The sequence below is a fragment of the Cryptomeria japonica genome, chromosome 10 (genome assembly GCF_030272615.1).
Source record: "Cryptomeria japonica chromosome 10, Sugi_1.0, whole genome shotgun sequence".
Taxonomy (NCBI): Eukaryota; Viridiplantae; Streptophyta; class Pinopsida; order Cupressales; family Cupressaceae; genus Cryptomeria; species Cryptomeria japonica.
The window spans coordinates 235,152,543-235,159,794 of NC_081414.1; the positions used below are offsets into that span (position 1 = coordinate 235,152,543).

At 33.1% G+C, this 7,252-nt stretch overlaps 1 pseudogene; it reads right to left on the reverse strand.

Moving 5' to 3' along the window:
- Positions 1 to 2,035: 2,035 nt before the first annotated feature.
- On the reverse strand, positions 2,036 to 3,438 carry LOC131858876 (replication protein A 70 kDa DNA-binding subunit E-like; annotated as a pseudogene).
- Between the last annotated feature and the right edge of the window lie 3,814 nt (positions 3,439 to 7,252).

Sequence of the window (7,252 nt, forward strand, 5' to 3'; positions counted from 1 at the left end):
GTTTAATCCGCGGAGTCTCACAACAAATATCATAGAAGTTATCGAAGTTGAAAATAGCACAGAAGTCAATATATTAAGCTTCAAATAAAACCATCACAAAGGCCATAGGCACAATCTGACATGTCTATCATTCACCAAATTAAATCAACATAAAGGATTCTTTAAATGAGACAAAGTCTAAAATCTCTCTGCAAGTCTGAACCCTTCTAAGCAAGAAAAAGAAAGCATAAATAGAGCCTACGGCTCCTAACTAACAGCGTGCGGCATCAACAACATCCTAGCAACCACTTCTGACAAGAAAACCTGGCGTGGCACACTGCAAGACAATACCCAGCAAAACAACCTTAAAAGTTGTTATCTCCATCGTATCGTGGCAATCCCTGCACCTGCCCAACAAGAAAACCATGATGCAAACCACATCCTAGTTCATGAACTATCATGGAAGACACATGGCAGCTCAAGGGACACTCGAAGTCGAGAGCAGAAAGAGAACCAAATCAGGTATCACAGAGACACCAAGTGTCTTTACCTTTGCACGATGAATGGTTGGGACGAGAAGCATACCACGCTATAAAAACCGAGCCACCCGACAGCTCCACGTTCTCTCAACTTTGAACGAAAAAAGTGAGCACCTAGAGGCAACGCTGAGACACCACCTAGCGCACACGCTGGCAGACAGGAAAATGGCCGAAGATAAAAAGAAACGTTGCTACTTGATCAAAACGTCCCCTACGAGGAATCCCGAAATAATGTTAACACTTTCTATAGTTAAATTGATGCCAACTGGAGTTGCATGCTGAGGCGTTTCTTGTACAAGTTATGTTGATCTAGAATTTTCATTTTCAATATTTACATCAAAAGGTTGATTGGAGCTCTCACTTGATTGTAGATTATGTTGATGGCTTCCTTCTTTTTCATTATGAGAGATTATATTTTGTTCTTCTCTATTTTGAAATTCTAATTCTTGTATTGTTACTTTTTCCCTTCTTCTAGCATATCTTTGTCTTTGAGCTTCATTTTCTCTTATTCTTTGTTCTTCCATTTTAACTATTGTCATTTGTTCCCTTTGTCGTCTTTGATACACCCTTTGATATTCTCTTTGGTATTGTCGTTGATATTATCTCCTTTTCTCTTCTAATTCAAATTTAATCTTGGGTGCACCATAGCTATGACAAAAATCATGTTTGACATAAATTAAATTTATTGTTATTAGAGCATTGTTGTAGCAAAGAAGTTTGGACTTGCAAATTTAAAGTGGAAGAATGGTGAACCTATTTATATTTGATACCAATTATATTTTTCATACAAGAAAATTGCAAAAAGGAAGATTAAAAAGTTAATTTAGATTACTATCAAAGACCAAGATAACATTTGTAATAGACACACCATAGCTATAACAAAATTTATGTTTGGCATAAATTAAATATATCATTTTTAGAGCATTGTTATAGTGAAGAAGTTTGGATACAAGAAAATTGCAAAAAGGAAGATTCAAAATAGAAGTTAATTTAGATTACTATCAAAGACCAATATAAAATTTATAATATAATAAATTTGATGATGTATACATGAAATATAAAGTTATAAAACTAAATAGACTTGGTTTCCTTTGTATCTAGCACTTTTTTATTATCAAGATTCCTCAAAGGGTAAGATAATATTATAGGATAGTAGAAAATGAATTAATACATATAAAAAGTTGACACGGATAAATTTTAAATTTGAAAATTAGACATGTTTAAGAACAAACATCAATTACAATTATGGAAGTTACACCATGAAAGCAAACTTTTAGCATTGCACATTGTTTAAAATAGTGGAACGATTATACATCTTATGTTATATTAAACATTCATATATATTTAAAAACATCATCACATTTACTATTAAAAATAAGTAATGTAAAGGGTATATTGCATTGATCGATCGTGAAGAAATCAAATCAACTAAATTAGATATATCCAATGAGTTGATTTGAAATGTTTGAAAACCTAGTTAACAAGATATACATTGGAGCAATTTAATGAAATAAAAATTAGAACTTAGCTATTGAATCTAATAAAGTCCTACTTTCAGCTGAATAATCAAAATTTTATGTTTTGATGATAGTTCATTTAATCCTTTGTTCATCATTTTAGGTCTCTTTTTTTCACTTGAAGAAGTTTAAATATGTATTTGTTGAAAAGGACCTTTTGTATAATTTCTCAAAACTTGACATCATCTAACTCTTCATGCTTCAATTTATGTAATTCCTTTGTTGTAATACCCGTAATTTCTTCTACTGCTTCTTCAAAAGTTGTAAACCAAGTGAAACCAGTATGGTCTTGCACTTTACATTGAAGCATATATTTATAATCACATTCAAGCATATTCTTATCACATCTTCCACAATACCAATTACCATTTCCATTATTGTTGACCTTCTTTTTGCATATCCTACTTCCAATCTTCAAAGGGCAAGTTGTGTAACAAAAATTGTCCACCTTTATGAAAGATAAGGTAGCTTTTATCATTGTCCAATAAGGTTTATCAAATTTACCCTGTTCGTCATCCTCAATTTCTACAATACTTTTTACCATTCTAGTTTGCATTGAATATGAGGTTTCCTTTGTAATAAAATGGGAATTGAGATTATTTCCTTCTATATAAAACCAAGATCTCAATTTCTTTGACTCGAGAAGCTCTAGATTTATAAGAAGTTGGGTTGTGGTAATTGTTCCCAAATATTTTCCACCAAAATCACTAATTTGTGCAGCCTTTATAGCGAGAATGGGGAAAGTTCCTGAATTGCACATTTCTTGGAGTTGTTGGCCTTCTTTATTGCAGAAACCACCCCCACATTGTTAACTCCACCATACAATTTCACATATATTTCAACTGAATAGTTCTCCTCTCAATTTGGGTGGCATTATTTCTACATATTATGCTTATTGGATCGGTTGTTAAAACAACACCAATGATATCGACCATAGAATTACTTTTCATGTTCTCAAGTTCACTTATTGGTGTACTAAAATGGAACTGTCATTTGGGTATTAAGCTATCCTCCTCCAAACACAACTCAATTATTGAATTACTTTCTAGCAAAATTTCCCAATCATTCTTTAAATGGTTGAAATTCTTTTGTGCAGGTTTGAGTCTCCCTTTCAAAATGGTAAACACTCTCCCAATTTCTATGCGATCGTAAAATTGTTTTGCAACGACATTAAAACTTGTTAGTCTTATTTCGCCATCATCAGAATCTATCAAGTCAAAACTGAAAACTTTTTCATTTCTTTTGGTGTTGCTAAAATGGCGAAGTGGACCCTTTGTAGTGAATCTCGCCTTTATTGTCCATCTATTTTGGTAAGGATTCAATGGTGCAATAGGAATGATTCTTGTAGGTGTGTCATTTTTTGCAACAATTGGGTGATCATATGGATTGTTTGGATGATTCATTGCCTAGGTCATCATAAAGAGGACAAAATATTATTGAAAATAAAAATTTGGCTTCTTAAAGAAATTCTATAATCCCTATAGAACATGCAATCAACAAAGTTGTCTTGAATATTGTGCAAAATTTTAAATTAAGACGTGTGTGCAAAAATCCAATTACACGAAGTAGAGTCTAATAAGTTAAGTATAAATTATGGAGGTTTGAGGAGACTATTACAAAAATCCACGAGTATCTTATGTTGAAGTTTTATTTTAAGTCTATGTCCAAGATTTAAAATTTATTATATTGTAAACATGACTCCATGGAATTAAAGTTATTAACTTCAAAATACAATTCTCTTTCCTTAAAAGATATGTGTAAGCCTTTTGACATTCTTGCTTCTCACAAATCTAAGATGCATGTAATGATTCTATTTTCAAAAATTTAGTATTTAAATCATTTTGACACTATTTTTTGTTTGAAATTTGATAGAAAGTCAAGTATATTTTAGACAAATCTTGATTTTTCCATATATAAGATTAATAGAAATCTAAGTTCAGAGTTTTTTCCTCTCAAAGCTTTCTAGAGGAATTATCATTTAGTGATTCACATGATCATTCCTTCCTATTTAATTTCAAATGATTGTTTTTCTTTTATGTAGATCGATCCATGACACCGTTATGGACACATTTTTCATTTCTATTATGGCGTGTGGTTTAAAAATGACACAACACAACACTTTTTCTATTGGTATGTATATTACACAGATATATTCAATTTCGTTGTGGCTATAAAAATTGCTGCAAGCACATATTCTTATTAGAAGACATTAGTTTTATGTTGTTGGAAGCTTAATCAACACTAAGTTGTTATGATATACTAACTCAAAAAAGTGATGCAGACTTGATGTTGGAGATGGTAGGGATCTCAATCTTGACCATTGTTCAAGGATGAAGTTGTAGCAACAATACATAAAATATCTTGGCCATGTAAGTCTTTTTTCTTTTCTCACTGTTCTAGTTTGTTTTTGGGTAGATATTTTAATATTTTTCCATCATGTTAAGTCACAATTCTGAAATTGTATACTTATGTTTTCTCCATGCTCTCATTTGTTATTTTGCCTATGCAACACAAACTATAAAGACTAAAGACAAGTTCATGTAATTTGCATATTACCAAGACATTATCACTTGAAAAGAGGCATCCAAAGTTCATACACTACCTAGAGTCACAACTCTAAATACACGTAAACCCAAACCCAAAAAATGGCTTTAATCAACTACCAATGTCTCTAATAACAAACCCAAAAAAGCAATTGTAAACATTTTAATGAATATCCAACCACAGATAGATAATTAAAACCAGATCTCGCTTCTAATTATCTTGATTCACTGCCAAGTCATCAATATGCACTTATGTGTTACAATCCCATGAAAGGCTACTGCAAAACCATAACTTAAAGTAGGAAATGCCAATGTTTATTTGAAGTGCTTAACAAGTTCACTAATATCATTTTTACGAAGAAATAACAATGTTTTTATCCTAGAAAAAAATGGTGATTGGTGATCGAGAATTTTCTAAACTAAAATGATTTTTACGATTTTAGACTTTTCGATTAGGAAGTGTAAAGCAGAAAAATCGAACCCTAGTTGTTCTCCCCTCCCCAACTCCAAGGAGAGAGAAGGGAGGTCACTAGGGTTGATGGTTTTCACTTAGGAGAGACTTTACATTCAAAAGAGGGGTTGAAACCCACAAGATCCAATCCCACACAATGCAGGATTGGATTCTAAATGAGTTTCAAGGGTTAAGACATCAAGGATACCCTCTTTTGTAAAGAATATAGATAAAATGATTGAACTAGGAATGCATGTAAAGTAAGAAAGATTCTCTTATAAACAGAGATAGGGATATGGGATGAAGCTACGGACCTGGAATTAGCAGTAAAATGTCAAGACGGTGTTGTTCTGCAAATTTGAGCAAAAGTTGACGGGACGATGGCACCCGGAGTGCACACGGTCCTCCAAAAAATCCACGAAACGAAGGTGGATCTGTTCGTCTCTGCACAAGGATTCCAGATCTTCAATTACAACCGCGTACCTGCAACCTACACACAGAAAAGAGAGGACGATTGGGGGGTTAGGGATTAGGGGTTTGCCTTTAGGTCAAACCCCGGTTTTGGAATTAACCAAGAAATGAGAATGCTGTAAATGTAAATGTTGGTAATGTAAACAAGTACTGATACCTTGTTGTAAGAATGTTTGTATTCTTACATGCGAAGGTGTAATGTATGTTGTATGTTGTATGTGTTGTAAGTGATCTCCTCTTCAATGGTTGAATCCTTGTCTTGAATGCAACACTTAGCCTTGAATGGAGACTTAGAATGCTCAATTGCTTGAAGGAATACTTGAATGCTTGAATGTTTGAATGTTTGAATATCGCTTCCGCGTCTTGCCCTTGCTTCTTTCCTTCCTCCCTCCTTTCTAGGAGAGGAAAAGTAGTTTATATACTTGTCAATTAGGGTTGAGAGACTGATTTTTCTGACCTTAGGCCGACCTAGAAACATTATTTTCCAATTTGCAAACTTCAAGACCCGATGCCCAAAAGGAGATCGGGCCCAAAATAGGGCCAGGACCAGGGCGCTGGGCGCCATGGTCCCACCTCCCGGGACAGCAGGGTGCAAGGAGGGATCATGCCAAGGTGCAGAAAAATGCAGTTTTTGATGTCACAAGCAGGTTTCGGGGTCTCCATTCAGGTTCAACGTTGCGCCGCCATCGTGAAGACCCAAATGCAGTCGAAATTGCAAGTGTCGCAATTTTAGGACGCTACAGGAAGTTTTGAAATCAAGCATTTTCTCAACGTGTGAAGAACATGGTTTTCCCTATGATGTAGATTTTCTTTTTTCAAGAGGGATATTCCATAGCTATGATAACTTTCTCAAACAAGGTGGTGTGCTAATTTACATGGCATTTTCATTTCATGTCAGGATTGAAAACGTAAATAGAATGGCAAAAATAGAAAACAAAAACTTTGTATAATTCAAAAATAAAATTGTAGCACATAACATAAATAAGAGGTGGCCAACAGTTTGAATAGTTAGAAATTGTTATACAAAAACTGCCAGAACAAAGAAACAAAAATGGAAACTAAACTAAACTAAACAATTTTGATGTATTTATTGTAAAGTTGAATGATTGTAAAGATCTGTATGTCATTTATCTTAATGTAACCTTGGATGCTTTTAATATTTATAAGTCATAATTCTGTGAAATCATCAAAATCAATTCCCAAGATCTTTGGATGTGCTAAAAATTTGCACAAGCTTTGTATCTCTTTTAGTATGAGAGGTTCAAACTTATGACATGATGCCCAGACAGTTGAAATATAAACTATTCGGTGTTTAGCTGAAGTAAAATGTGTGGGGTCATAGAAACCCCTCCGCACCCCCTTGAGGATTAGAAATCAATAAGGTTAGGAATCTATGTGCAAGTCAAGTTCTCAAGGGTGAATTCATGACAACCATTCCTTATTAATTCAATATATGGAGAGAAATTAGTTTTCTTGCTATGACACAACACAAGGCCTAATAATAAAATTAATTTTAATTAAATGACATTCTTAAAATATCCCTTATATACATAGAATAATTTCATTTGATAATCTTAAACTTTATAATCGTTGGAGTTGAAATAATTTTTTTAACCTTTTTGTTTTCAATCTATGGAAAATAACACTTAACAATTTTGTTTTTAAATAAAATAAGGTGATCATTTAATATTAAATTTCTTTAACTTATAACTAATTGTTCCAATACTAAAATTACCAAATTTCAAACTATGT